The sequence below is a fragment of the Herpailurus yagouaroundi genome, unplaced genomic scaffold (genome assembly GCF_014898765.1).
Source record: "Herpailurus yagouaroundi ecotype Mexico unplaced genomic scaffold, PumYag 159, whole genome shotgun sequence".
Classification (NCBI taxonomy): domain Eukaryota; kingdom Metazoa; phylum Chordata; class Mammalia; order Carnivora; family Felidae; genus Herpailurus; species Herpailurus yagouaroundi.
The window spans coordinates 74,260,861-74,288,232 of NW_024412400.1; the positions used below are offsets into that span (position 1 = coordinate 74,260,861).

The window sequence follows — 27,372 nt, forward strand, 5'->3', positions numbered from 1 at the left end:
TAAGACTGGGGGAAGAAGCTCCCCTGGAGCAAATGTCCATGAGATTGATTACCACTTTACACAGCCACACTTTGAGAAACACTGTGGAAGGTGAAGGGGGGTGGGTGTGGAGAGGTGGTAAGAGAGTGAAGGTGCTGGGGGCTCTTGAGCAGGAATGTGGCAGAGTCAAAACGGCAATCTAGGCATTTGAGAATTATGATGATAATGATAATATCTTATATAACTAGTGCTTTGTATTTTCTAACGTGCTTTCACTTACCTGATTCAGGTCTCAATTTTTGATATACTTTCTTTTTACTGTATTATCATTTACAATAGAAGTTATTGCTCCATCAGCTTCATCAAAGAAGACTACTCATTTCAAAGGTCCCTAATTCGCTCACAGAATATTTCTTGAATTCCTGCTATGTGCCAGGCATCACATTAGATGTAATAAATTTTTTGAATTTATTAAGAGGTAATAACAAACAAGCCACTATGTTGAGTCATTAGTTACATGAAAGCACAGGGTGGCAAATCACTAATCTAGTCTAGAAAGAGAGGAGCTGTCAAGGAAGATTCTCAGAGTAGATGATATCTCAACGAAAATCTCCAAGAAGGATGGAAGGCCAAGAGTGGAGAGAGAGTAAAACCTCCCAAAAGAGGGAACAACATGTGCAAAGTTCCTGGGGTGAGAGCATGGTGTGTAGAAAAACTGCATGCGGTTGAGTATGGCTGGAACACCAAGAAGTGGGTGCTTCAGTTGCGGAGATGAAGGAGGCTGGAGAGATTGGTTATGGACACAGTGTGGGGTGTCTTGAATGCTTTGCGATTTACCCAAGGGAATGCAGGGACATGGAAAGCTTTTAGAAAGGTCAGTCAGCATATAGAATGGAAAATGGATGGGAGCAGGAGGGTGGGGGGAAAGAAATGGGACAGGAAGACCACCATGACTGTTTTAGTCACTGAGGAGTGAGGTGATGATGGTCTGACGTAAGCTGGTATTAGAGGAAGGAAAATAAGTATTTTGATTTGTGTGATATTAAAATGGCAAACGCACAAAACATTATTTTACCTCAAGAAATAATAAGTGGTCAGATTCAGAACTTTTCTCTCCTCATTCAAGTTTCTCTTAAAACAAATCCCATGGGACCTCCTTCATTCAGCAAGCATTAATTGAGCACCTGGTGTAAGCAGATTATAGCAAATATTCTACCACTGTTCAGATGTGGGCATTTTTGTCAGCTTAAGTTGTTTAAAATATGTACATTTGCAGCTTTCAGATATATCACAAAGTCAGTTTCTGTCCTGTTTTACTTCATTTCAGATTGTTCTGAATTCATATTATTTTGAGTGCAAGAGAAAATGTTTTCAAAGGGAGCTGCGGGATAACTTGTTTTTTAGCAACTTTTCCTAAGCTAAAAAAATCTTGTTCATTTTTCTGATAGTATCTGGGAAAGAAAGATAAAGAAGTGTATCCAGAAGATCACTTTATCACTTTGTAAAACTGTGCAAAATCACTACAGAAATCACTCCCAATGCATTTTGTGGGGCTTGCTTGAATTTCAAAATTAGGACAATTCTGTATTCCAACAGATGCAAATGAGGAAAGGTATTTAGCTCCTTCAGGGAATAAAAGGATTTAGGCAAACATGCAGGATGTGTTTACCAATTAATTCAGCTAAATTTTGATGATGTCCGATGCTTAAAAACATTCTATTTACTTACAGAATTAAAAGTCTCTACACTTCTTCATTATCAGCAGTCTGGTATATTCCTCACCCACGTATCAAGCTCCCCTAGTAATCTCTAAGCTGTTGCAATGCTTTACAACTTGGGCTGATAAAGGCAATTCTAATTTAGTGCTCACGTTAATTATCAGTAATATTAAATGAATATATTGGAGCTATTTACATGTGTCATTCATAGTTGCTGTATTCTAAAGAAAATGATTATAATTGTTCTTACTAGTTATCATATTTCATGCTTCTACAGTGAAGTTCTTCTTTTTCTCTCTCTCTTTCGTTCTTTCTTTGTTTTTGTTTGGGGGGGGGATATCTTAATGAGGAAAAAGGCTTACAATATTTTGAAATGTTCACAAAGCACCAAATAGCACTTTCTAATTCATTAGTCATAATTTGTTGGACAATTCCTTTGTGTTATTTTATTTATTTCTGAGCTCATGTAAACCAGATTAAAAAAGAAAAATGGGGCAGTCAGTCAATCTTCTTTAACTGATAACTGGCAAAGAGATGAGAATACAGAACAAAAAACAGAATACCTCTGAGATTTCAAAAAGTTTACATTTCTCTGCATTTTGTTCTTAGTTTCATTATAAATTAAAATATGAAACATGAAGCATAACTTTTGTTCCCTAAATATTACCCAATTAGAATCCTGACTCATAGTAAACCTGAGGATAACTTGTTTTGATAGTACCTTTCCCCTAAGCCAAAGCATTTCACTCTACCTATATTGAACAAAAACTTATAATTTCTAATATGTAATTACCTGCCTGCTACAGATGGTTGATTAAATTTCAAAGTTGATTCAATATTCCGAACTTTGCTATGACAATAAAAGTTGCAGGATGTTCACTTGAATTGACTTACATAGAATAAAATCTGTTATTTAGTGCAATTGGGGGAACAAGGTGTTTTCAAAAAATGGATTGTTTCCAAATAGCTGAAGTTCAAATCTTTAAATTGTTTTTCACCCTGAGCACTCCTATTTATCATTCAAGGCTCAACTCAACATTGCCTTTTCTGGAAAGCTTTCCCTAATCTCTCTGCCAGCCACAGTCAGAGTTTATGCTCCCTTTTTTGTGACCGCACACCATTTTGTATTGTAAGCATCTGTTTTACTCAACTGTCCTTATCAGCCTCCTTTCTCCTCCCCCTCCATTAACTGTAAACTCAGTGTGAGTTGAGACTGTCCTGCTCATCTTTGTATTTCCAATGCCTCACACCATGTCTCATGTATAGCCGGTAGATTCTTACCATGAGATGGAAGCCATTTGTGAATAGACCATACATTTCCTTACCTTCTTAAACAGAGTTTATAATGAATAATAATCATAAAATTTTTAATTACTTAGACTTGTCACCACAGGCCCAAAATGTTTGTAAACCCTGCAAATATGTGTCTGTCAGTCTCACAGTACACGGCTGAGCTGCCTCGGGTCTGTGTGCCCTCTACGAGCTCCTGGGATGAGATGGGCTCTTGGTGCCAGATCTCTAGAGTTATCGAAGAATCCTGTGGGGTCCGTTGAGGTAACTCCTAACAGCAGGGTGTCTGCTCCTCAATGCTTTAATTGACCTTCATCTCTGTGTTATGTCGGTCTCAGCCTCTTGATAGTGATGCTACGGCTAGAAATGTCAGAGGCACTTGCCAGACCCGTATTTCTGGTAGCGAGCCCCCACAGACATGTGCCTCACGGGCCCTTGTGGTTGCAGGATGCATTTCAGTAAAAACCATGAAGGAACTTTGAGGAATGAGATTTATTATTCACAAGTCCTGGAAGGTATAAGACACACCCAAGGATTGCACAGTGAAGTCTGGGGTAGAGAAAGAGAGAAAGCTTGGACCCAGGGCTCTGCCTTTAGCAGGGCCCCAAGGTAGCAGTCTCAGGTTTCACAGGTACACTCTATTGGCTAGTTTGTTTATCTATCTATCTATCTATCTATCCATCTATCTATCATCAATTTTTATTTGAGAGAGAGCACATGCACATGCACAAGCAAGGGAAGAGACAGAGAGAAAGAGAGAGAGAGAATCTTAAGCAGGCTCCAGCCCTGCACTGAGCCGTGCTCAGTCTCACCATCCTGGGATCATGACTTGAGCCAAAATCAAGAGTCTGATGCTCAACTGACTGAGCCACCCAGGGGCTCTCTATTGGCTAGTTTAAAGCATAAGAGTGGGACTTAGGGCACAGGAAGGGGATGTGGGGTCACTTGGGTGGTCAGTTCTGTAGGTCACCCAGGGCTTTCTGAAGGAGGGAACTTCATGGGTGGGGGCAGGCCCATTCCTTAGATGGTTGTTTTGCTAGTAGCTTCATCACACAGCTAGCTGTATGTTTATTCAAGATGGATGTCATTTGAGTTGGATGCAATTAAAAGCTTAATGCCAGGTACTTATACTACACTCTGCTACTTCCGATGGTCCCTTTGTCTCTCTTTTCTCTTCTTTTTAGTTTAAGCAATTGTTGGCTCTTGAGCCAAATGTCCTGGTTTTCAGAGCAATCACCATCCTTTCCTCACAATGTGGAAGCCAACACTCCCATTCCATCTTACGGCATCTTTCTGGTTAGTTTCATTAATGTTTGTTTTTCGAATTTTCAATTACTCGTTTACCTTTTCTTCTCTCCTGATAGAGAAAGCCTAATTAAAAAACAAACAAACAGACAAGAAAACCAAAGAAACAATCAAAACTCCAGACTCATTTTCATTCTGAATGTTTAAGCTGAATGTTTAATGTTTACAGAAATCTGTTTTCTAGAAGATAGAGGTGTGACTACAACTGATTCCCATCTCAAATGATTCCTTACAATTTAATTTGTATCTAGCAGAAAAATAAATGTAATTCTGCTTGGCATATGCAAGTAGAATATTCTAAAGGTATCAAACTCATTTCAAGTAATTCTATAAACTTTTTGCTTGGATGAGTTCTTTGTCCATTTCCTTTAAATTCTTTCAAGACTCTCAATGGTCTTTATTTTTGTAACTCACAACTCTTACATCAGAACATGTTTTAGATAGTTAACCCAAATATTTCTGAGAGTGATTTTGCCTTTTCTTTACTGCATGATTCTCAGTGAAAACACAGATTCTTCATTTAGTACCAATCTAGTGCAGCCCTTTAAAAACTTAATGACTCCTCTAGCCTATAATTGTTAGAGCCAAAAAACTCATTAGTTTTTAGCATTTACTTTTAGGACTTACATACAAGTCTGCTAATTTTTCCCCTTAATTGTCCCACCTTTCTTAAAATAAGATCCTTAGATCACTTGCATCAGAATCAGACTTACTCAATAGTATTTACTGTAAAGGAAAAGTACCTCAAAATCGCACTCCACATACTCATTTATACAGTATCTCACTTTGTATAAAAATAGAAGTAACAACAACAAGGTGAGTATTCCACTGATAACTAAATCCGGATTGTAGTCTACTGTGAGCCCCTAACCACCACCCCCTTTATCTATTCAAAGCCAGCTTGTTTTATTTTAATTTGTGTTGAAAAGGCCCCATAGAGGTCAAGTAATCTCTGTCAGTTCCTTTTGAGGAATTCTCCCCCCTTTTCTAATCTCAGTTTTGATTCTCCTTTCTATCCATACTCTCTCTGGTTAGCTGCACCCAGTCTCATGGCTTTCAATGACATCTATAAGCTAATGGCTTCCAAATTTATAACTCTGGCCCAAACTTCCTCCTGGACTCAGGACCATATAGTTAATTATCTACTTGTCATCTAATGGGCATCTCACATTTAACATGACTAAAGTTTAATTTTCGATTCCCATCTCAATATCCGGAGCCCATATTTTTCAAGTCTTCCCCATTCCAATGAATGGCATTACCTTCATTCATTTTCTCAGCCAAAAACCTAGGAGTCATTTCAGATTATTCTCTCTCTCTGGTCCCTTGCATCCAGTCTTTAGCAAGCCCTGTTCGTACAATATCCAACATACATTCTGAATCTGACACTTCTTGCCCCCTTCATGAGTACCATGATGGTCTAAAGCCACTATTATCCTTTGGCTAGTTGTACAACAGCCTCACCACTGTTCTCGTGACTTTCACTCTTACTCTCTACCCAGTGGCAGAATCACCTTTTAGCTGTAGTCAGATTGCATTGCTCCACTGCTCAAAACTCTCCTTGGGCTTCCCACTGTACTTAAAACAAAACCTAAAGTCCCTGCCATGGCCCGCAAGGCCTCTCTCCCATCTCATCTCCTGCTACTCTATCCTAACATGTTCCTATGTCAGGGTCTTTGCAGTCGCTATTTCTTCTGTCTGGAATGCCCCTGCTCCACAGATCCACCCAAATTCCTCCATCACTTTTCAAGTCTCTGCCCACCTATCACCCTATTCAGGGTGGGGGTGGGGGCTTTTCTGTCTAAACTGCCACCCTTCCATCACTCTTCATTGCCTTACCCTGCTTGACTTTCCTTCAAGACATGTATACTATGTGTCATTATATTACATACTTACTTTTTACGTGTCTGTTGTCTGTTTTATTTCTGTCTGTGTGACTCTACTGTATGCACTCCTTGCTCACAGCTGTTCAGGGCCTACAGCAGGACCAGCACATAATATCTGTCGAAGGTATGAATGTAATCCAGCTCCCTTCTTCCTATAATAATTCAGATAAACTATGGCTGAGAGTTTGAAAGAAACCATTTTGAAAATGTTCTATGATCTAAAATAACAATGAGATGACTCAGCATTGGCCGATCGTTAAAATAGCATGTTAACCTTTCCTTTCCTTTCTTGTTTCAAAGTATTTCCTTAAGTCTGATCAGCTTTGTTCTCTTATTGAGATTCCTCTCTTTATATCAGCTGAGTCTCTTAGGCCCTCTGCCAATCTAACCCAAATCGAAATTATAGCACAGTCATAACTGTTTTTATTCTTTGATCTGGCACGTGAATCTGGATAGAAGTTATCCACAGCATTTCCTCGAACAAATTTCTTGATCTTGTTTCCTAATTTTATAAGTTACATGTATTTTGGACATGTATAGTCATATTTTTACTCCCGAAGTAGCAAAGACATATGTTAAATTGGTATTAGGGATATTAAAAGCTCTTTTTTCTTAGTTTGGCATTATTAGCCATGCTTATGTAGGTAGTTGAATAATTATGCCCAGAATTTAGTATATGCATTAACTATGATAGAGTTCACCAGGAAATGTAAAAATAGAATAAAATACAACACTTTACTTGCAGATTGGAGGTGAGGTGATTGGTATGTTAATTAAAGGTGACCTCAGCACTCTTAACATTAACCTCCTGATTTTCTCCAGTGTTTCAGGTAGAAAAAAAAATTATTCTTCAATATTCCTAAGAATGAGATTGGATAAAGGACACAAATGAAGTCCAGACCAAGTACAAAAACATGAGCTCCTTCTTCTGGCTGCTCAACTAATGCAGACTTAGTCTGGGGATGAGATAACTATCTCAGCAGCCATTCCATCGCTCAGACTTCAAATTATAGTAATTATGACAATTTGTGCCAATAGCCATGAGGTGGGATTTTTGATGTGGTTAAAAATAACATCTGTAAAACCCAATAAAAATTACATTTTGCTAATTTTCTGATAAGATACTGTTTTAACTATACTGTGTCTTCTGCTGCTGCCAGTTTTCAATTAGAGCATTCCTTTAAAAAAATTTTTTTTAACCCATTTTGTCTCCTGGATCCAGTGCCATCCTCAGCAATGCATTTGTTTTAATGCTGTTAATTAATTGTTTTGTGTGCATTTTCCCTTTCAAACTGATACTAATCTTTGAGACTTTATTAACTGGCTGATTGCTAAATCTTGATACAAAAGGACCAAGCACAGGACCCAGTTTGTTCTTTCTGGCTTAGACAATGGAGTTCCCCTAGAGGCCTGCTCAGCCAAGTCAGTGCCAATGATGCAGTGAATAATGGGCCTACTAAGACAGGTTGGGTCTGCGGTTCTGTCCACCTCAGAAATTGCTGGCCTACCCAAGAAACATAGTCATTGGTGATAGCTCACAAGCAGTTCCCCTCAAATGCATTGTAACAGTGCCTTGTGAGTCTTCCTGTGTGGGTTTCCTTAAACCCTTTTCCTCTTGGTCAGCTTCTGATGAACCAATTACGTATTTTCTCATCTTCATACTACATAGATATAAATCCGAGGTTCAGAGAGCTCAAGTGGCCTGTCCAAGCTCACCCACTTGGAAATGAATACTAAAGGCAGGGCTAGCACAGGGTCCTTTAGATTCTTCTTCCACTGGTCTTTCAATCAAATTGTGTCTTTTCTAAGCTATATAAATGTGTGTGGGTAGGACCCACCACTGGTTCTTCAGAAATCATTCCCCTTTATCTTTGCCCTTGTGTCTACTCCTTCTAAACAAGCCAATGAAACTCTTCCTTGATCCAGCACCTCCTCCAGCCACCACCTCAGCTCTTCCCTTCCCTTTGCTTTCCTTTCTTTTCCTTCACGTCTATACTTTTTTTTTTAATTTTTAAAAAAAATTTTTTATGTTTATTTATTTTTGAGACAGAGAGAGACAGAGCATGAACGGGGGAGGGTCAGAGAGAGAGGGAGACACAGAATCTGAAACAGGCTCCAGGCTCTGAGCTGTCAGCACAGAGCCCAACGCGGGGCTCGAACTCACGGACCGCAAGATCATGACCTGAGCCGAAGTCAGTCGCCCAACCGACTGAGCCACCCAGGCGCCCCACATCTATACTTTTAAAAAGGATCAACTACTCTTGTTGACTCCATGTTCTCGCAATCACTGGACAGCATACTGCTATTCAATTGAGACTAGTAGGTGACAACATTTCTCAATTCCAATCTTTCTTCTCTACTTGTACCTTAATTGCTCCATTTCTGGTTCTTATCATCTCTCTTCTGATCAAGCGGGAATTGGGTAAGATGGGAAATGGGAGTTTATTCATTCACCCATTTATCAACTGCTGAGGTCATTAAAGTTAGCAAGAGAAACACAGATCCTGTCCTCACTGAGCTTACAATTATCTTGGGTCTGTCCTGAGATGAATGACTAAGCTTCCTTCTCATTTTCTTTGATTTTCTGTCTTTCTGCCTCAAGTTGTGTATATAATCCTCTCACTCAAAAAGAAAACTTCATTTTACTATAAAGACCATAGGTCAATAATTATATTCTCCTATATCAACTTCTGAAATATATCAGCTAAAATAATAGCCTAGTTAGGTATCGAAACTTAAGTCATATTCTCTAGCAAAATTTTTGACCTCCAAGATTGGTGAACATGTATGTGTATATGTGCACACATGTGCATGGTCAGAGTGTACATGTACTATTTCATGTGATAACTTCTCTAGTTGCTATTTATATATGAAGACATTTTCTTTGTCATTACTGACTACTTTCAAACACTCAAGGGTGTCTTTTTAAATATCAATATTCAGGTTTTACCTTTTCATTCACTTTCTCCTACTTGCAATAGGTAATCTCTTGCTGACTGGGAAAAACCTAGATTTTAATACATTGCATTATCATCTAATTCTTCAGCAATCATTTTCTGTTAACTAATCCATACCCTTTGTTACTTTAAACTTTATCATTGGCAACAGATAAACACTTCCAGTTTATTTTAGTTTAAGTCCAAAATACAAATAGTATCTTTGGAGTGACTCAACATTTTGTTATTGTTTCATTTATGTTTTTGCTCACTCTACTTAGAGCTTGAAGATTCAGATATGCTGAGAAATCAGCCTTTCCTGAAGGTTTGAATGGCTTGTTAGGGAACCTGGCTCTGTCTGTGCCTGGCAGATAAATGAATATAGCTTGAACAGTCCTGATAATTTTAGGAACCACTAGAGCCCTAAAGGATCCTTCCATATCAATCTTAAAGATACCGAGAAAGAAATAGCCATCTTCCGTTCTTATCTCACTGACCTGCCACACTGAGATTTGATTTCTGGAGGAAGAATGAACATGAGCCATTGTTTTTCAATCTCAGTCAATCCAGGGCTCACCTGAAATCTTTTGAGAGTAGAGTTTAGGGAACAAAAGGAGACAGTGAAGAACAGTGGGAAGAGAGTGCTTAGAGATTCGTTCCCCAAAATTGGCCCAGGGGATCAAGACTTAAGGGCAAGTAGGCCACAGAAATATGAGGACAGGGGCCAAGTGTGCTTTGTTTTCTGTCACATCCTTTCACTTGATGAACATTTACCAGGGAGAGGGGTTTCAGTGCTTTGTGTTACAAAGTCAGTGGGAGGTGAAAATGAGGACAATCGTGATCTGTTCTTTAATGATATTTGTTTGAGTAGGAATGAAATGATGGCTAGAGAAGCTGTGGAATCAGATGAGGTATTTGTTTTTGGTGGGAGGGGGGTGGTTGAAAGCATCTTACACATGTTTCTGAGAGTAGCAAAGAAGTAGAGGAGAGGCTGAAGATAAGGAGAAAATGGTGATAGATCAAGACCCAAGAGGAGCAATGTAGGATGTGCTCACACACTCTCTTCCACACACCTTAACAAACATATGCGTCTCTTTCCCGTATGGTTTAAGAGTATTAGACTTTGGGATCTTTTGACTCTCATAGGAAAGTCTTTTCTCTTGCTTTTATTTCTTAAGACATCCTGGTGTAAAATTCCTAATTCTGGAAAAATGAAGGAAAAGGGAAAGAGAATTCCACCAAAGCACCAAACAGAAGAAATAAAGGTAGATGCACATATATATTAATTATATATGAATACATAATATATATATAAATTATACATATGAATTACATAGAAATTTATAAAATATATATCTATTAATATGAGTATCTCTAGGCAGAGATATATACTGAAATAGTATATTATGCCTGTATTTTGTTTAAAATAATCTAGGTTGGGAGAGACCAGAAGGGGCATAGATGAAACAAGATTGATCATAAGAACCCTCCACTATTGTATATATTTTAAATTTTATGTAATGAAACATTTTTTATAAAGCAAAAGTCAAATGTCCATTATTCACTCACTCCTTGAGATTTATTTTGAAGATACCATATTTTCCTGAAGAAAGTAAAGTGTATTTGCTTGTAAGACCTTGGCTAGTCTATAATGATAGTTCATTGGGTGTTTTGATATCTTTGGTAAAAACTGCACCAGGGGACTTAAAACATTCTCAATCCCTTTAATTTCATGATCTGATAGAAAACCGGTAAGTTAACTGTTTTTTTTTTAATTTTTTTTTTTTAATTTTTTTTCAACGTTTATTTATTTTTGGGACAGAGAGAGACAGAGCATGAACGGGGGAGGGGCAGAGAGAGAGGGAGACACAGAATCGGAAACAGGCTCCAGGCTCTGAGCCATCAGCCCAGAGCCCGACGCGGGGCTCGAACTCAGGGACCACGAGATCGTGACCTGGCTGAAGTCGGACGCTTAACCGACTGCGCCACCCAGGCGCCCCTAAATTTTTTTTTTTTAACATTCATTCATTTTAACATTATTCATTTTAATGGAGAGAGACAGGGCCTGAGCAAGGGAGCAGCAAAGTGAGAGAGAGAGAGAGAGAGAGAGAGAGAAAGAAAGAGAGAGAAAGAGAGAGAGAGAGAAAGAGAGAGAGAGAGAGAGAGAGAGAGAGAGAGACAGAATCCAAAGAAGCCTCCAGGCTCTGAGCTGTCAGCACAGAGTTTGACACAGGACTTGAACCCACGAACCATGAGATCATGACCTGAGCCAAAGTCAGACGCTCAACTGACTGAGCCACCCAGGCACCCCGATTAATTGCTTTAATTGTTTAATTATTAGTAACATTGAATATCTGTCATATGCTTATTGGCTATCTGTATTTCTCCTGCAGTTGGCTTTCTATTTTTTGCCAATCATACTAGTTTCCTGTGGCTGCTCTACCAAATGACCACAAACCTGGTGGCTTAAAACAACTCAGAAAGGTATTTTCTCACAGTTCTATAGGCCAGAAGTTAAAATCAGTATCACTGGACAGAAGTCAAGGTGTCAGCATGGAAACTTGCAGGGCGAATGTGTTCCTTATCTCTTCCAGCTTCCAATGGCTGCAATACTCCTTGGCTTGTGGCTGTTATCACTTCAGTCTTCAAGGTCGACATCTCCAAATCTCTCTCTGCTCTGTGTTCACACCATATTCTCCTGTCTATAAAATTCTTCTGCCTCTTTCTTATAAGAATATATCTGATCAAATTTAGGGTCTACCCAGATATCTATGATAATCTTCCTATTTCAAGATCCTTAATCATACTCTCTGAGAGCACGTCGCCCCTCCCCCCCAAAGTAATACTCAGTTGCGGATATCTTTGGGTGGCTAGTTTTCAGACTACCACAAAGTTTTACATTGTCTTTTTTAAAAAAGTCTTTTTTTTTTTTTAAATTTTAGACTAATTTTAAGTTTAGAGAAACATTGCAATGACAGTACAGTGTTCCCGTACATCTTTACCCCAGCTTCCCTAGGATGGTTTTTAAAATGTTTTCTTTCTTAAGAATTTGTTTTTGCATTAGGTGCTAATAAGACTGGGTACAGTGTTTGTTTTTAGAGCAAAATATGTTGAAAAAAGCCTATGTGGTACTTTTTGTTTGTTTCAAATGAGATCCTCATTATTCATATCCTACTTTTCCAAAGAAGGAGGGAGAAGACCATGATTCTGGCTAACAAATGAATTGATTAATACAAGCATGGATCCACACAGTTCCACTTAGAGTAATAATTGGGAAGAGTCATGATTGTCAATTATGAGTAAGATTTATAGTAATTTTAATAGGGTATACCCCAAATTTATTTTTTTACCTTAATAATAAATTTCCATAAATATTTTGTTTCATATATATCCAAGAACAGCTTCAGATATTTCAAGATTTCTTTTTATTAGAAGAGGAAATGAAAAATAAAAGTTCATTTTGTGAGTCAGTGAACAGTGAGACAAAAGAACATCTTAAGTGTCCCGTTCACTGGGCCGACGCTAGTCAATTAAATTATACATTGAACAGTACATTGAACAGAGTGAATTAAGTGTATATTGTTTATTGGGAATTATCCAGTGTGATCTGATCTAAACTCTAAACAACGTTAGTACATCTAGGGAGGTTAGCTAAGTCCGTATAAATTTCATTCAATGGAAGCCATTTGAAGGTGTGGGCAAATGAGCCACTGCTTTCCTTTTCCTTTTCATTTGATTTCTGAGACCAGATGTTTGTCATGATACATATTTGGCCATGGAGATCTGGGGATCAGATCTTTGATCTCATTTGATAGGATCACATAAACAGAAGGCAAAATTCTACCTGAAGACTGGGATTTGGTGATGATGATATTTTTAGCTTCTTTATGACCATTTAGTTGATACTGTGGAGAATCCAGCTGATGCTCTTATTGTAGGTAGCAAAACACCCCATTTTCATTGGGACATCTGGAGAGAGATATTGGCTCCATTGCATTTTACCCGATATACAGAAGACTAATGAGAGAAGCAAACATTTTATTAAAGTTTGAGATCTCAGGGCTCCTCAGGCCACCACCGTCTTCAGATATTGTTTTCTTGATGGCTTTGGGCCAATTACTTAGCCTCTTTACCTCAGCTTCTCAATTGGTAAAATGGGAACTGTTATAGTGTGATTAATTTATCTCCTAAGGGGGTTGTTTATATTAATTAACTGCTGTTAAGAGCTTTGAAGATGAAAAGTGCTAACTGCTTATGCCATGATTAGCCATGGAAGAGTGGAATATGATAACTGCTTCACTAGATAAATGACTAAACCTGATACACACAAACTGTGAAATCTGTGGGAGGAGTTAAGACCCAGGGCAATGAGACAGCTGATGAACCAACCTCATCAGGGAATATATTAGTTACACTTGAGCCTTGGTTTAAACGGTTTAAACCCACTTCTGAAATATATGTTTAAAATGTCATAACAGAGGCACCACAGTTTGCTTTCTGAGTGCCTGTTACTGATATTTCTTTCCTGGATATATGTTCCCCACAAACCCAACTAAATCTACCCTCACTCATATTCTAAAGAGTATCGATTATTTTCAAATACCCTTTACTTCTGCACTTACATACAACCCCAGACAACATGCAAATTCTATGGTTGACAAGGTAGAACATTCTGCCTTTTATTTGTATTGTTCAAACTAACGCAAACATGTTAGTGGAACATAAACTGCCATTCCTTTGAGCCAATGAATATTTAAGGATATTAATTTACTTCCTTTAATAGACTTTAAGAAATTTTAAAAATAAACATATGGAACAAAGGAATAAGATGTCACTTTAAGCTTGAGCTGTGGCTGAGGACTGTGTGTTTTGCCATTGACCGTATCATTACCTACCTAGTTATGAGGTCATACCTCTGCACAGTTCATTAGAATTTATCTTTGATTTTATGGCAAACCGTAAGTGCAAAGCCAAGATACTTTGGTCAACATTTATTGCATTGGTATATTTATCTCAAAGGCGTATGCTAAAAAAAAACAAACAAAAAACAAAAAACCAACAACAACAACAAAAAACTAAAGGGACAGGGTCTCTCCAAAGTTCTTGGCATTAGGATTCTTGGTAATACTCTAAAATGATATTTCATTTGGGATAGCATTTTGGGAACCTCCTCTAGCATTCTCATGATTCACAGATAATATGTAATCCCATTTTGTTTTAGGACAACTTATAAACTTTAATTAATTAAAAAAATTATTTCCTTGCTTATTTATGGATATGCCACATTATTTTAAAGGGGGATTTAAAAGCAGTCTCCTTTATTAGGGGAAACACCTTTTCTATATTATAGTTTGATCTTTAAAGCTTGTATCTGGAGTAGGATATGGGAAAGTGCAAACTCAAGTAATTCTCATTTTAAAAACAACCACTAGAATCCTTAATATTCATGTCCAAGGGGTGTCACAGTGTAGTGGAAAGAATACCAAATTTTGAGTCAGAAAACCAAATTTTACATCCTTGCCCCAGCACTTCCTCAGCAGTGCAATTTTGACAAATCATTTACTTTCAGTATTTCTATCTATGAACTGGAAATAGTACCTTTGTCATAGATTTACTCTATGGCCGGAATGACCCATGTTTATGAGAGAGTACCTGGTATCTGGTAGGGACTAGGTAACGTTTTACTTATCCTCTTTGGCCCGTTAGAATCCAGTAGAGAGTCTTGCCAAAGAGCCATTATAGACTTTTATCTAAAAGCTCCCGTTTGCATCATTTCTGTTTCTGAGAATAGTGTATTCTTGAAAAATTTCCACAACTATAATGTGGCTGGAGCTTTCTTATGCTGAGTCATAAGATTCATATTAAAAGCTAATTTGCTTTTAAAGAATTTAATCTTAAGAAAAAAAAAAAAAAAAAAAAACAAAACCCAGATGTATCCCAAATGATTCTTCAAGTGAGAAATCAAGGATGTGAAATCTCACAGGGTATTTTGTTATTATTAAAAGAAAACAGATACGTTTTCAGAATGGTCTGTTAAAGATTTGACTACGCAATTTGGGTTTAACAATTTAAATTGTTACAACTTTATGTGTCCCCAAATTCACCATTTTCAGGCTCCAGCTACTATTTCAATAAATAAAACATCAGTCCCTTAGGACAAATGACAAGGAAATCCTCATATAACCTTAAACAGAAGTAGAAGGGAACGGGGAAGTGCTTAAACCTAACAGAGGAAGAAGTCTTTTCGGAATACAAGCCCAAATAAATATTTGAACAGGAATGGTATCTTCATGCGTGGTGAAAAATAGTCCTTTTCAGGCTGTACAGTTTGGCAGGCTGGCATGTTGACTTTATCACCTCGGGATCTCTGGGGTTTCAGACACCTTCCCGCAGGCGTCATCACGAGCATGCGCACACCCCTGCCCAGGGGCCTGAGGCTGCAGGCTGGGGCCTGTGAGCCGCTCCCAGGAACATCCCCGGGGCCCAGCCCTCCAGTGCCAGGGCGAAGTTCTTTATCCCGCCTTCGACACGACCAACGCCATCGAATGCCATTTTAGTTGCGTCTACTTCATATCCCTGGAATTCAGAACTCTGGTATAATAGGTAGAAGTGACAACCTTTCTATTCCGGGATGAGTTCTGCTTCTCTCATTTCACTTTTACGATAAAACTCCACACATTTGGATTGAGAGGGAAGGCAAGAAGCAGTTAAAATTTTTGAGAGTTTGGATGGCAGACTATACTAAAAGGAAGCATAGAGCCTAGCAGCCTGGTAAGTAAGGATCTTTAACAAGTTCGGTTTCTTTATGTAATGCAGGGGGCAGGTTCAAATGCCGTTTTGGAGGTAACTTAATACAAAGTGTGGAGACTGCCCAGGTTGTTCTTTTTATTGGTTGGCATTTAAGAAGAAGGTGGGTTCAAGAGATTATTTCTGAGGGTAGAAACTCTGCTTGACGGACAGTATTGAAATGCCCACCAGGAGTGGTCCCAACCCCATGACCTGATGTGACAAATGCCCAAAAGTTAGTTGGAAAATTTTATTATACTCTGCTAGGAAATAAAAATGCCAGAAATAAAGTACCGTCCAAATGAAAACCATCAGTTGTTTATAAGTATTTTTAGGTATTTGCTGTGTTTTCAGAAAATAGTTTTGTTTGCTTTTTGAAAGTCATTCCATGATGAAAATGGTTATGTCACATGTTCTTAGCTCAACATCCATTCACTATTAAAGCTTAATATTTCTAATTATTATGACTATTATTTTTAAATAACATAACAAATCATTGTGTATCATTAGTACTTTGATCTCCTTGCCTTCCTTAATGGAATGTCTTTACTCACAGTATACTTTGTTCTTTCAGGTTGACCTTGGGAGAGTTGGCAAGGCCTGGGTCTTCAAAGTCAGATGATTGTCAAAAAGTGAATATGATGTACCAGTACCTAGTTTATTACTTAGAGTAGAGGCTGGAATACATAACTGATTTTAAAATAAGAAGAGTGGTTAAAAAAAAAATAAGACTCTTAAACACAGAAAACAAACTGATGGTTGCCAGAGGGGAGATTGGTGAGGAGATGGATGAAATAGATAAAGGGGATTAACAGTTACAAACTTTCAGTTATAAAATAAATACGTCACAGGATGAAACGTACAGCACAGAGAATACGGTCAATAATATTGTTATAACATTGGTGACAGATGGTGGCTACACTTATTGGGTGAGCACTGTGTAATATATGGAATTGTTGTATCAGTATGTTGTACACCTGAAACCAATACAACACTGTGTGTTAATTACACTTCAACAAAAATAAAAATTAAAAAAAAAAAAAGAAGAATGGTTTAATTTTTACAAAGTATTCACCCAGATTTGCAAAGCTAAGCTCTAATGAACCTTTTCTTGACTTCATGGACAAATTCTGGAATAGTTTCCAAAGGCTGATAGAAATAACCAGATAATGTCCATAAAGTGCTGAGCACAGGGTCAGGCACACATGAGGCGGTAAATAAATAAAAGCAGTTATCATACTGTTAAGAAAAGCCTCCAGATATCATTCGAATCAGCACACGAGAGAAGTAGAAGACCATGTCAACCATTGCTCATGTAGCTCTCTGCTGTGCTCCAGTGTGTAATACACAATGTAGTCTGGAACTTCTTGGGTCACTATGGAAAGATTTCCCTTCTTTATACGATTCCAGCACAGCACTTCTCAAAGGGCATTGGCTTGCCTTGTTCTGGCACCAACTATATGCCAGCAAGAATAGTGGAAGTTTAACTGACAGAAGGGTAAAGTTCAGGGGGCATGTTATCATTCGTGTCCTTAAAAAGTCAACATCAGTCTCAGCTGACAGCTTCCCTCCAAGCTTAAGTATACAGTCTGGGTTTTCCAGGATATTGTCATGAGTTCACAGCTTACTTCATTTCCCTGACCCTATCCTTGACCAACCTGCTATGTTAGAACTATGGCTTCCAGTGGTTGCTCAACACTTGGCAGATGGGCTGAACTTTGAAATGGTGTTTTACATGAGGGCAGCCCTTGCTCTGGCTGGATCTGTATGCAGAAGCTTCAGTGGGGAAGCAAATTATTTGAACATGTATATGTGTGTGTATAGAGGAGTGGAGGCAGGACTATGGCTGCCCAGCCTGAAACTAGCCCATATCCCAGACTTCCATTAACTTTTCCAAAAGTGGACTCCAATTCAGTGACCAACAACCTCAAGCTGACCTTTAAGACATGACAACAATATCAAAGCTCTAGTTCCCACCAGAACCTGAATCACCGCCAGAGGCATTTGGCCTGCAAAGTACCCATCCATTCCACTTTTGGAGCCATTTTGATTTCAGAAGACCAGTATGCCAAGGTCTGAGGGAGGCAGATGGCTCCAACAGTCTTTTTTTTTTTTTTTTTTTTCCTTTCTTTTCCTCAGAGAATAACAGCATGAGAGCCATCTTTTATCACTTGTACCTTCTGGTTTTATGTCTTCATGGGTAGTGTAGGGCAGTAGTAGGTGAATGTGTGGAATGGGGTGGGAATAGGGAGTAGGGGAAAACAGAGATTAGATAGGGAGAAAATGGGCTTAAATGGAGAGTACAGATTTCATGAGCCTATACCAGGGTAAGTGGGGAAATGAGGCTAACCTAGAAAACTGAAATTGCTGCCTTCCCAACATAGAATTATCATCCTAGTCACGCCTGAGGCCAGTTTGAGGGCAAGTTGTTGGGGGGGGGGGTGGTGACTCTCCTATCCTTTTCCCTAAACCTAAATCCTTTTCTTTCCGCCTGACTTCCTTCACTTCCACTATTCTCTATATATACATATTTTTGTGGTCTTTTAAAAAACTAAAAAGATATGCACCAGCCCGTTAATACTAACTAATGTTGGAGGCAAGAGGGATGATATTCACTTTATTTTTTTTTATTCTTTTTTTTTTATATTCACTTTAAAAACTATATATTTTTGGATTATAGTACTTGTTGCTTTACACATTTAATATTTTTAAAATTAAGAAATAAAAACGTTGATAAACATATTTTCCTTCCTCTACTGCTCCCCTTCCCCAAATCTTCTGGCTCAAAAGTGAGTCTTCCTTCCATTCCAGCCCAATCAAAATTTCTTTTTATTTTATTTTATTTTGTTTTTATTTTTGGAGAGAGAGAGACAGGCTCAAACTCACAAACTGTGAGATCATGACCTGAGCCTAAGTTGGGTGCTCAACTGACTGAGCCACCCAGGGCCCCTCCCCTCAATCAAAATTTCTATTTCCCCAATGTTAGGTAGCTAGGCAGTGATCAAACTGTTTGGTTAAAGTAATTCCACTAATGTGTGTTCAAGAAGTGCTGTTGGGCATTATTGACATTGTCGATCAGGCAATAAGTGGGTGAGGGTATCAGAAGAGTGGTCGACCTGGGTGATAATCCCATCACCACCACGAGCTTCGTCTAAGACTTTGAGCATATCATTTCAAATGCCCATATCTTCGGCCTATTTTTTTTTTTTTTTTTTTTTACTAGCAGCAAAAAAAAGAAAGCAATACTACCATTCTTGTACCCTGAAAGTTTTGAAGAGTCATTTTGGGCTTAGTCTGTGAGTTTTCACTGCATTGTCTCCTAGGTCCGGTGGCAGTGGTGGTGGTGGTGATGAGGTGCAGGGAGATGGAGAGAAGAAAATACCATTTCTCTTTACAAAGGAGAAAAGATATGCCCCCATTGACCTAGATGTCATGAGTCTTTTTTTCTCAAAGAGAAATGCAGGTTCCAGAAGCACCTTGTAGTTGGGAACCACTAAAACTTAAAACACAAACTACTTTGCTTTGTACTCTTTATAGACGGATATGACCTAAAAATGGTTCCGTACTGTCATTGCACTTTCCATAGAACACCATGAGGAAGAACTGGCTTCCTCAAGGACATGCTTTCCTTTGCCACACTGAGTACCTACCTTGTGCTTAGATTGTTCTTATACTGGGCTCTGTGGACAAAACAGAATTTCTTAACATGAGAAATGCTCAGTTAAATGCTCATTTAAGAAGTGAAATGAGAATGAAATTTCAGTCGCAAGCGAAGCCTATAGTATTTTTAAAAACAAGGAATAAAATGAGGGAAATGAAATCATAACCTTTACCTGAACCAGTTCATCCTCTTTTTTTTTTTTTTAACTTTATTTCTCTAGTAGGAAAATAATTCATCTGGCCTGACTGTGTTCGTTACCACATAGCCGGCACAGTTGTCTCATGCCAGCACCAAGACCATATGAAGCTAAATCAACAGACCCTGATTTGTTGGCTCAACCAAGTATAAACTAGCCACTGGAAAATCGAGTTGAAAACATAGGACAAATATATGAAAGAGACAAGCCACAGCTTGCAGGAGAGAAAATGTTTGCAGAAAACTCCAGCATTACAGGTTTATCTAAGGTGTGGTCTCAGGTAAGCTGCAGTAATTACCCCAGGATACCACAGCTAGTGGCTGAAAAATGAAGTGCTTCACAAACTTAACCCTTTCATTTCTCCCCAGACAAGCTTTTAGAGGAATTCACTCGATAGCCAGCTTATAGTAAACTAGAAGAATCGTTTTTATTGTGATTGAAATTGTTTTTAATCATTCCTATATCCAAAGATATTTCTTAACTGTGGCCTTTCATTTGTTCTTTCTACATTTAGCTTTACAAATGTACAGGACTTCATTTTTTGGTGCAACGTAGTTGAAGATCTTACACCACTGGGGGCTTTGTGGTTTAAGGATGATGTGGTTAAAGAAGCACAAAGAAGGTTAAAAATTGCATTCTGGTAAAGGCCAGTCCCTTTACAACTAGGATCTCAGTTTCCTCATCCTATACAAGGCATAACATCACATGGTCTCTGAAGGCCCTTTTTAGCTCTGACCCTTCATTTTTCTATTTTGTAGAAAGTGTGGCATCAAGAAGCAGTTCTCCAATCAATCCACAAGACACATCTAAATTATTGATTAATTATAACATCTGAATTTAGAAAAGCCATTATGTATTGAAATTGCTTCATTTTTGTTAAGAATGAGAAAAATTTTAAAGTGCCTGGTTTAGTTTGAATTGTGTACAAGCTAAAGCTCTTCTACCTACTTAACTTCCCTTGAAAATGATCTGGTTATATTGTGTTTTACTATGTATTTTGGATTTTCACATAACATTAGCACTCTATGTCCCTTGAATATATTTTCATGCTTTTTTTCAGATGGTTTTATCTTTGCATCACATTTAGAATTTAAGAGAGAAGATGCCTATACCTATAGCTATATTCCTTATAGAATCTGTATTTCATTTTGCCTTCGCACAGTAAATAACCCATTCCCAACAGAAACTATGCAAATACCTGTGGCTAGTGGTCCATCAAATCCTATAGTTGGAAGAAAAATTAGGCATAATCTTATCCAGCCTCTCACTATTTTTATGATAATAATAGTAATATAATAATGAATAGCTATCATTCTTTCAGTACTTACTATAAGAATATAAAGCCAGATACTGTGCTGGGTTTGTTATGTTCATTATTCATTCAGTTCTTAACACAGCATTGTGAAATAGTAGTTATTATTCCCATTTTGCATATTAGAAAGCCAGAGCAAACAGTTTAAGTAACTTGCTCCCAAGTCCATACACTATTGGTACTGAGACTTGAACTCAGGCCTGTCAGACATTAAAGTCCCTTGATTTTCAGCCGTAGAATAGAGGGAGGAAATCGAGGCCAGCCAGAGACATTAAGTATAGCTCAGGGTAAGAAAACTGCACATGCTGCTTCCTTTGTGTGGAGTACTTTTCTCTCCTGCTCTCCACCCCCTTCTTCAAACTTCAACACCCCTTTGGAGAGAATGGTCTTTTTTAAGATTGCTATCCCTTCCTAACAGATGGTGTCAGTCTCCCAGCCACCATTTTGTTCTCTCAGGACTGCTTTACTTTTCCTCCATGGCACTTGCCACAGTTTGCAGGGAAACATTTTTATGACTATTTTATTGGTGTCGAGTTCATAGCACTTCTCACCATCTAACATATTATACAGTTATGTGTTTCATTTATTGTCTATATCTCCACTAGAATGTGAGCTAGATATCTCTTGAAGATACTGGGTATCTATCATCTATCTCTCTATCTATCAATCTATCATCTATCTGTTATTTATCTTGAAATCTCTAAAGATGGGTAGTTCTAAAGAGTCATACTTGATGTATGTTAGGACAACAATGATTATTGCAAAAGAGTCTGCCATTTATTCACTAATCCTTCTTGATAAGAATTTCATTGAGACATGCAAATGCTGCAAAATATTTCTTATATCTGCTTCTGATTTAAAAAATTCTTCACGTACATAATCTTATTTAATCCTCCAAGACCCTGTCACATAGGCAGGATAAAATGCCCCTGGATGAGGAATTGAGGTTCAGAGAAATTAAATAATGTATCTCAGATCACATGGTTTAAGTGGTGGAAGTTGGGATTCTTCTCTTAGACACTGTATCTCCCTGGAGCGTGGACAAAAGGCATCTGGAGTTCATGGAAGCGGGGGTGAGATGGCAATTACTCCAGTGAAGTTAGACATAGCAACCAGGGCCCTGAGGCACCCTGCACCTCAACACACACACGCACACACACACACACACACCCCTGGGAGAATCCCTACTACTGGACAGAATGAGTATGACTTTGTAAAGAATAAATTCATGTCTTTGATATAATTCACCCTACATCAGTGGCAAGTATGGCTGTCATAAGGACAGAAACAAGAAAAAATCCCATGCCTCTTAGCCATCACCACTGGGGAATCACTCTAGAGCAATTGTCCATAAGCCCACACGGTTTGGCCTTCTTCTCTTTTAGGCAGATGAAAGAGTATAAGCGGGGTCCAGATACCACTGGAGGGCCCCTCATGAGCAAATTCATGCAGGGGGAGGGTATGGAGAGAAGCAAAGGGGGAAGATCAAGGGATGTTAAGGGGGCTTTACTTTTAAGGACTATTAGGTGAACTGTTCTGTGGGTATTGGAGAGCAGGGTTAGGGAGTAAGTGGTAGGGTAATCTGACTGGCAGTGTGTATTCAAATATGCATAATGATAGATTATCTTGCCTGTTATAAGGAAAATTTAGATTCAACTTTATAAAACACATTAATTAATAAATATAACTTTGTTCAGACTTCCATTATGTAAATATTCAAATGATTCTTGAATCAGTTCCAATGAGATTATGAGTTGTCCTTAAAAGCCCAGAGTGCAAATTAAAATTGTATCTCCCCAACTTCCACAACACCTGCCAGCCTCCTACCACGAATGCCTTTAAATAAGTTTATAACTATTTTATTTGGAAACGTTTTGGAGGATTCTCAGGGACATTTTAGCTTGGCCCAGAAGTTGCTGTGGTCTTGACAAAGTTTAGGCCGCTGATTTTGACAGAACTAAGCTGCCTATTTTCTTAAGTAGCTTCCTATAATTTTGTTCTCTTCAAGATGATGTGAATGGAATGATTTGCCAGCCAGAAGAGGCTGTAGTGAGGGAAACTGGGTTAATATTGAACACACATGACACAATGTATTCCCATCTACATTTACTACACACATACCACAAGTTTCTTTGGTAGAAATAGGGGGGTTAGGGTAGATGATAAAGAAGGGGAAAAATGAGAAAGAAGATTAAGGATTGACATTTCTGAGTCTTGGAGTTTTAGTTATCTATTATTACAGAATGATTTGTCCCCAAACTTAGCAGCCTAAAACAATAAACATGTATTATCTCAGTGTTGGTAAATCAAGAATTCAGGAGCTTATCAGGGTAGTTGTGGCTCAGGCTTTCTTACAAGGTAGTAACCAAGGTGTTATCCAGGACTGGAGTCATCTGAAGGCTGGATTGGGGCTGAAGAATCTATTTCCAAGATTCTACTTACATGGTTGGTATGAGGCTGCTGACAGGCAGCCTCAGTTTTTCCCACAGGCTTCCCAGGGCTGATTGAGTGTCCTCATGGCATGGCAGTTTGTTATCCCCAGTGTGAGTGATCTAAGAAGGTGAGACAGAAGCCTCAATGTCTTTAATGACCTCACCTTGGAAGACACACTTCATCATTTTGGCCTTATCTTATTAGTTGTATATGTCAGTACTATTTGATGTGGGAGGAGACTACACCCAGTGGGACTACCAGGACCTCAGTTACCCCACTTAGTTTCTGTGTTCAAAGATAATATTTGCCCAGCCTGCCTCATCGTGCGGTTGTGAGAATCACATGACATAGTCGATATAACACCTAGACACAAAAGAGCATAAAAGTATCATGTGTCATTATAAATGTTATTTTAAATGATGGAGAAAAGATTTATTGAGCACCTGCCATATTCCAGGCCCTTGGTAAATGGTAGTGAATAAGATGGACATGGTCCTGGCTTTAGAGCTTACCTTCTGGGAGGAAGAAGAGAGTGTAAGAAATAAAAGAACAAACAATACTTATGATATTGTGTTGTTTCTATGGAAGAAGAAACAGCATTCTCTGATGGAGAGAAGTTGGGCACCAAAGCTAATGGGGCACTATGGAATGCTCCCTCAGGATTTGACCTTTCAGGTGAGATTGGAAGGATAAGATGGACACAGTCATACAGTGAGGGCTCAGATATCCCTGGAATAGGGCTCACCAGCTGAACAGACTTGTAGAGCTCCTAGGGTGAATCCCATAAACACCAAACCATGTAAAAACCCAAATGAGCATGAGTTGCCCATAATGCAGGGTATTAGTCATCCTCTCAAACGCTAGAATTATAAAGTGTACTCATTGTGTTTCCCATTTAGGGAGAACTGTCGCCTGCCCTGTCAACTAGAGGGGTGGCACCTAAAAGAAACAACCCAAAAGATGGTATTTACATGGCTTAAGAAACATCTGAGTATCGGGACCCCCCCACCTCACCCCTGCCCCACTGCAATGTTGCCAGCTTTAGAGTTTGCAGAAAAATAGATTACAATATAATAAGCACAACAGTACTGGTTTCTGGGTTCTTTCCTAGTTAATTTTTAAAGACCATGCTCTTGCTTTAATTGTTTTGTTATTTTTTGATCAGAGCAATAGAAGTAATTCTTCCAATTCTCAGCCTTACTAAGTAAACACAGACCTGAGTGGAGAGAAGGCTACCTGTAGTTTTGGGGGAGAATAAAAGATAAAATGAAGTATTTCTATCAAGTCTTGGCTCAGAATTGTTTTTTTTTAAAGGTTTGTTTATTTATTTTAAGAGAGAGAGAGAGGGAAAGAGAGAGAAGGAATCCCAAGCAGACTCTGTGCTGTCAGTGCAGAGACCTACACAGGACTCAGTCTCACCAACCATGAGATCAGGACCTGAGCTGAAATCAAGAGTCGGATGCTCAAATGGCAGCCACCCATTTGGCCAAGGCACCCCTTGGCTTAGAATTGTTCTGACTGAAGTCTCACAGAATTGTCTTTTGCATAGGAAGATTTCACAAATGGATCACTCAAAGCAGAAAACATTTTGGGGTTCCTCGTGAATGTTTGTCCAACAATTCACCCCACCTGTATCAGAACAAGCTGAATGATAATATAAAACAACACCTGAGCAGCTGGTAAAAGGCGGGCTTTGGGGCCACAGAGGCTTTAAAAAGAAACGCAAAACCTTACAAAACAATTTTGTTTTAAATATGTTTCTCATGTTAATCTCAGTCACAAAAGATCCAAATCAAAAGAACGCACTATGGAAAATTGCTGTAAAGCACAATGCAACAAGGTGCTGCTTGGCCAAGAGACATACCTGACAAATTGTTTCAGGATCATGCTGGATGAAGCCTCATGGTGGTTATTAGACATACGATTTAGGGCCATGTACCACTTTTGATCTAGCCTACCACTGTCACTGTTTGCAAACAGAAGTCCCGGTTACTGCCACCCAGATCCCAGAGCTCACACTCATTAGAAGCCTGACAGTCCGGCATCGCGTCATGGGCATGGACATTGATGTCAAAGGGGCTGGAATCTCAGCTTTGCTGCTTCCTATCTTTGGAACTTTGGGCAACTGAAATGTCTCTGAGACTCACTTTCCAATGGGAAAAGATGTAATATATACTGCCCGGGCATGTTGAAGATTCAGTAAGATAATGTTGATAAAACATCTTTCATAGTAAGCGTTGGATTACTATTATTGTTATTATTTTTTGTGCATTATTTATTATGTAGAATTGTTAACACCACATATTTATTATTCACCGTCTTTCTGTTCACCGTCCTACATTTCGAGGGGCCAGTTATGGCCTCTGGCAGATAAATTCTACATCTGCTATCATTTGCATCTCTAACACTCCTTTTCCAAGTGAGTTTCATTGTTTTCTTTTTAGAGTTGATAATAACAAATCTATCCAGCAGAAGACTATAGTTTTGCCTCAAACCTCTATTCTATAGGCCGTAGTGCTGGAGTTATACTGCTATTATGTATTTGGACAACCTCAATAAAACTGTTAATGAATGAACATAGACCAGTGCTGAAGTCCAGTGCTAACAATTCCATTCAGGTGGGATGTTTTTCAGGCCAATAGTGTACAATTTTGCAGTCATTTCAGCTGTGTGACACTCTTCCTATGAGCTATTTTATTAGTGTAGCCATCATTTTTAGAGACATTACCAAAAGATTTTGCATTATTTAAAATTCACCTTAGACTATCTAGGAAGAGTTGAGCTGATTGGAAAGGCAATGGGCTCTTCAAGTTCAATGTAAATTGGCAATGTGGTTTAGACAAATTAAAGACCTCTTTAACTTCCCTGTGCTTAATAGGAAAAGCATCCAGACTAATACAATAGGTCACACTTAAATGATCCTCTCCTTAAGAATTAAACTGTCTTTGCACCATGCATTGGTGGCAGAAGATAATAAGATGCAGCTCCCCTAACTGAATCTTTCTTAAAGGAACTGACCAGGTAAAAGAATGGAGTTACTGTGCATGAAAAAAGAAAAATACAAAAATAATTTGACCTGCTAAAAGAATCAATTTTTCTGTGTACTGGAGCAAGACGCTAACAAGCATGACAGTAGCCCTTCGGCTATTGAAACACTCTGTAAAGGCTTTGCTTCAGCACGGAAGGTATCCGCAGACCCGATTTCAATGTGGGTGCTTCTAGCTGCCTAGGTCTGAATTCATAAAAGAGTCTTAGATAGAATGTGTCTGTAACTGCCAGGGGTTGGGGTTAGTTGCAAGATTTTATGTGGTGGGGAGAGGGGTTATTAGGATACTGAAGATTTAACCCCGTAGAGAAGCAGACTATCACTTCTATCGGAGCCTGCCAACCGCTCCTGAACACTTAAAAAATGTTTTTAAAAAGTGGGCATGTTTGTTAGCATTAACATAGAAAGAGCGCAGTACTAAATGGGGTTAAAACATTTAATTTCTTCCGAATCAGGTAGTATTTCACCTGCATCAGGTGATAGTGGGTGGGGACGGAGTTGGGAAGGGACTCTATTTTTGTAATGGGATTGCAGAAAGCTTTCTGAAAAATTGTATCATATTCTTTGGTGAATGAGCCTCTTAAGTTCTTTATAAATTTGAAATTATTTCATTCCAGCAAATAAATTATAGCTATAGGTTTGCATTGACTGTGTGAGGGGCACTCTTCTTCTTTTTTTAAAAATTTTATTTTAGGGAGAGAGAGTGTGCATACAAACGTGGGAGAAACACAGAAAGAGAGAGAGAGAGAGAGAGAGAGAGAGAGAGAGAGAGAGAATCTTAAGCAGGCTCCAAGCTCAGCGTGGAGCCATCCCCAGGCTGGATC

General features: G+C 38.6%; 1 long non-coding RNA gene across 1 annotated transcript; it reads right to left on the minus strand.

Moving 5' to 3' along the window:
* Positions 1–3,918: 3,918 nt before the first annotated feature.
* On the minus strand, positions 3,919–16,093 carry LOC121033369 (uncharacterized). The gene is made up of 3 exons (XR_005791857.1): positions 15,498–16,093; positions 6,189–6,326; positions 3,919–4,358 (listed from the first exon to the last, which is right to left on the minus strand). It is a non-coding gene; the product is annotated as an uncharacterized LOC121033369 (long non-coding RNA).
* Between the last annotated feature and the right edge of the window lie 11,279 nt (positions 16,094–27,372).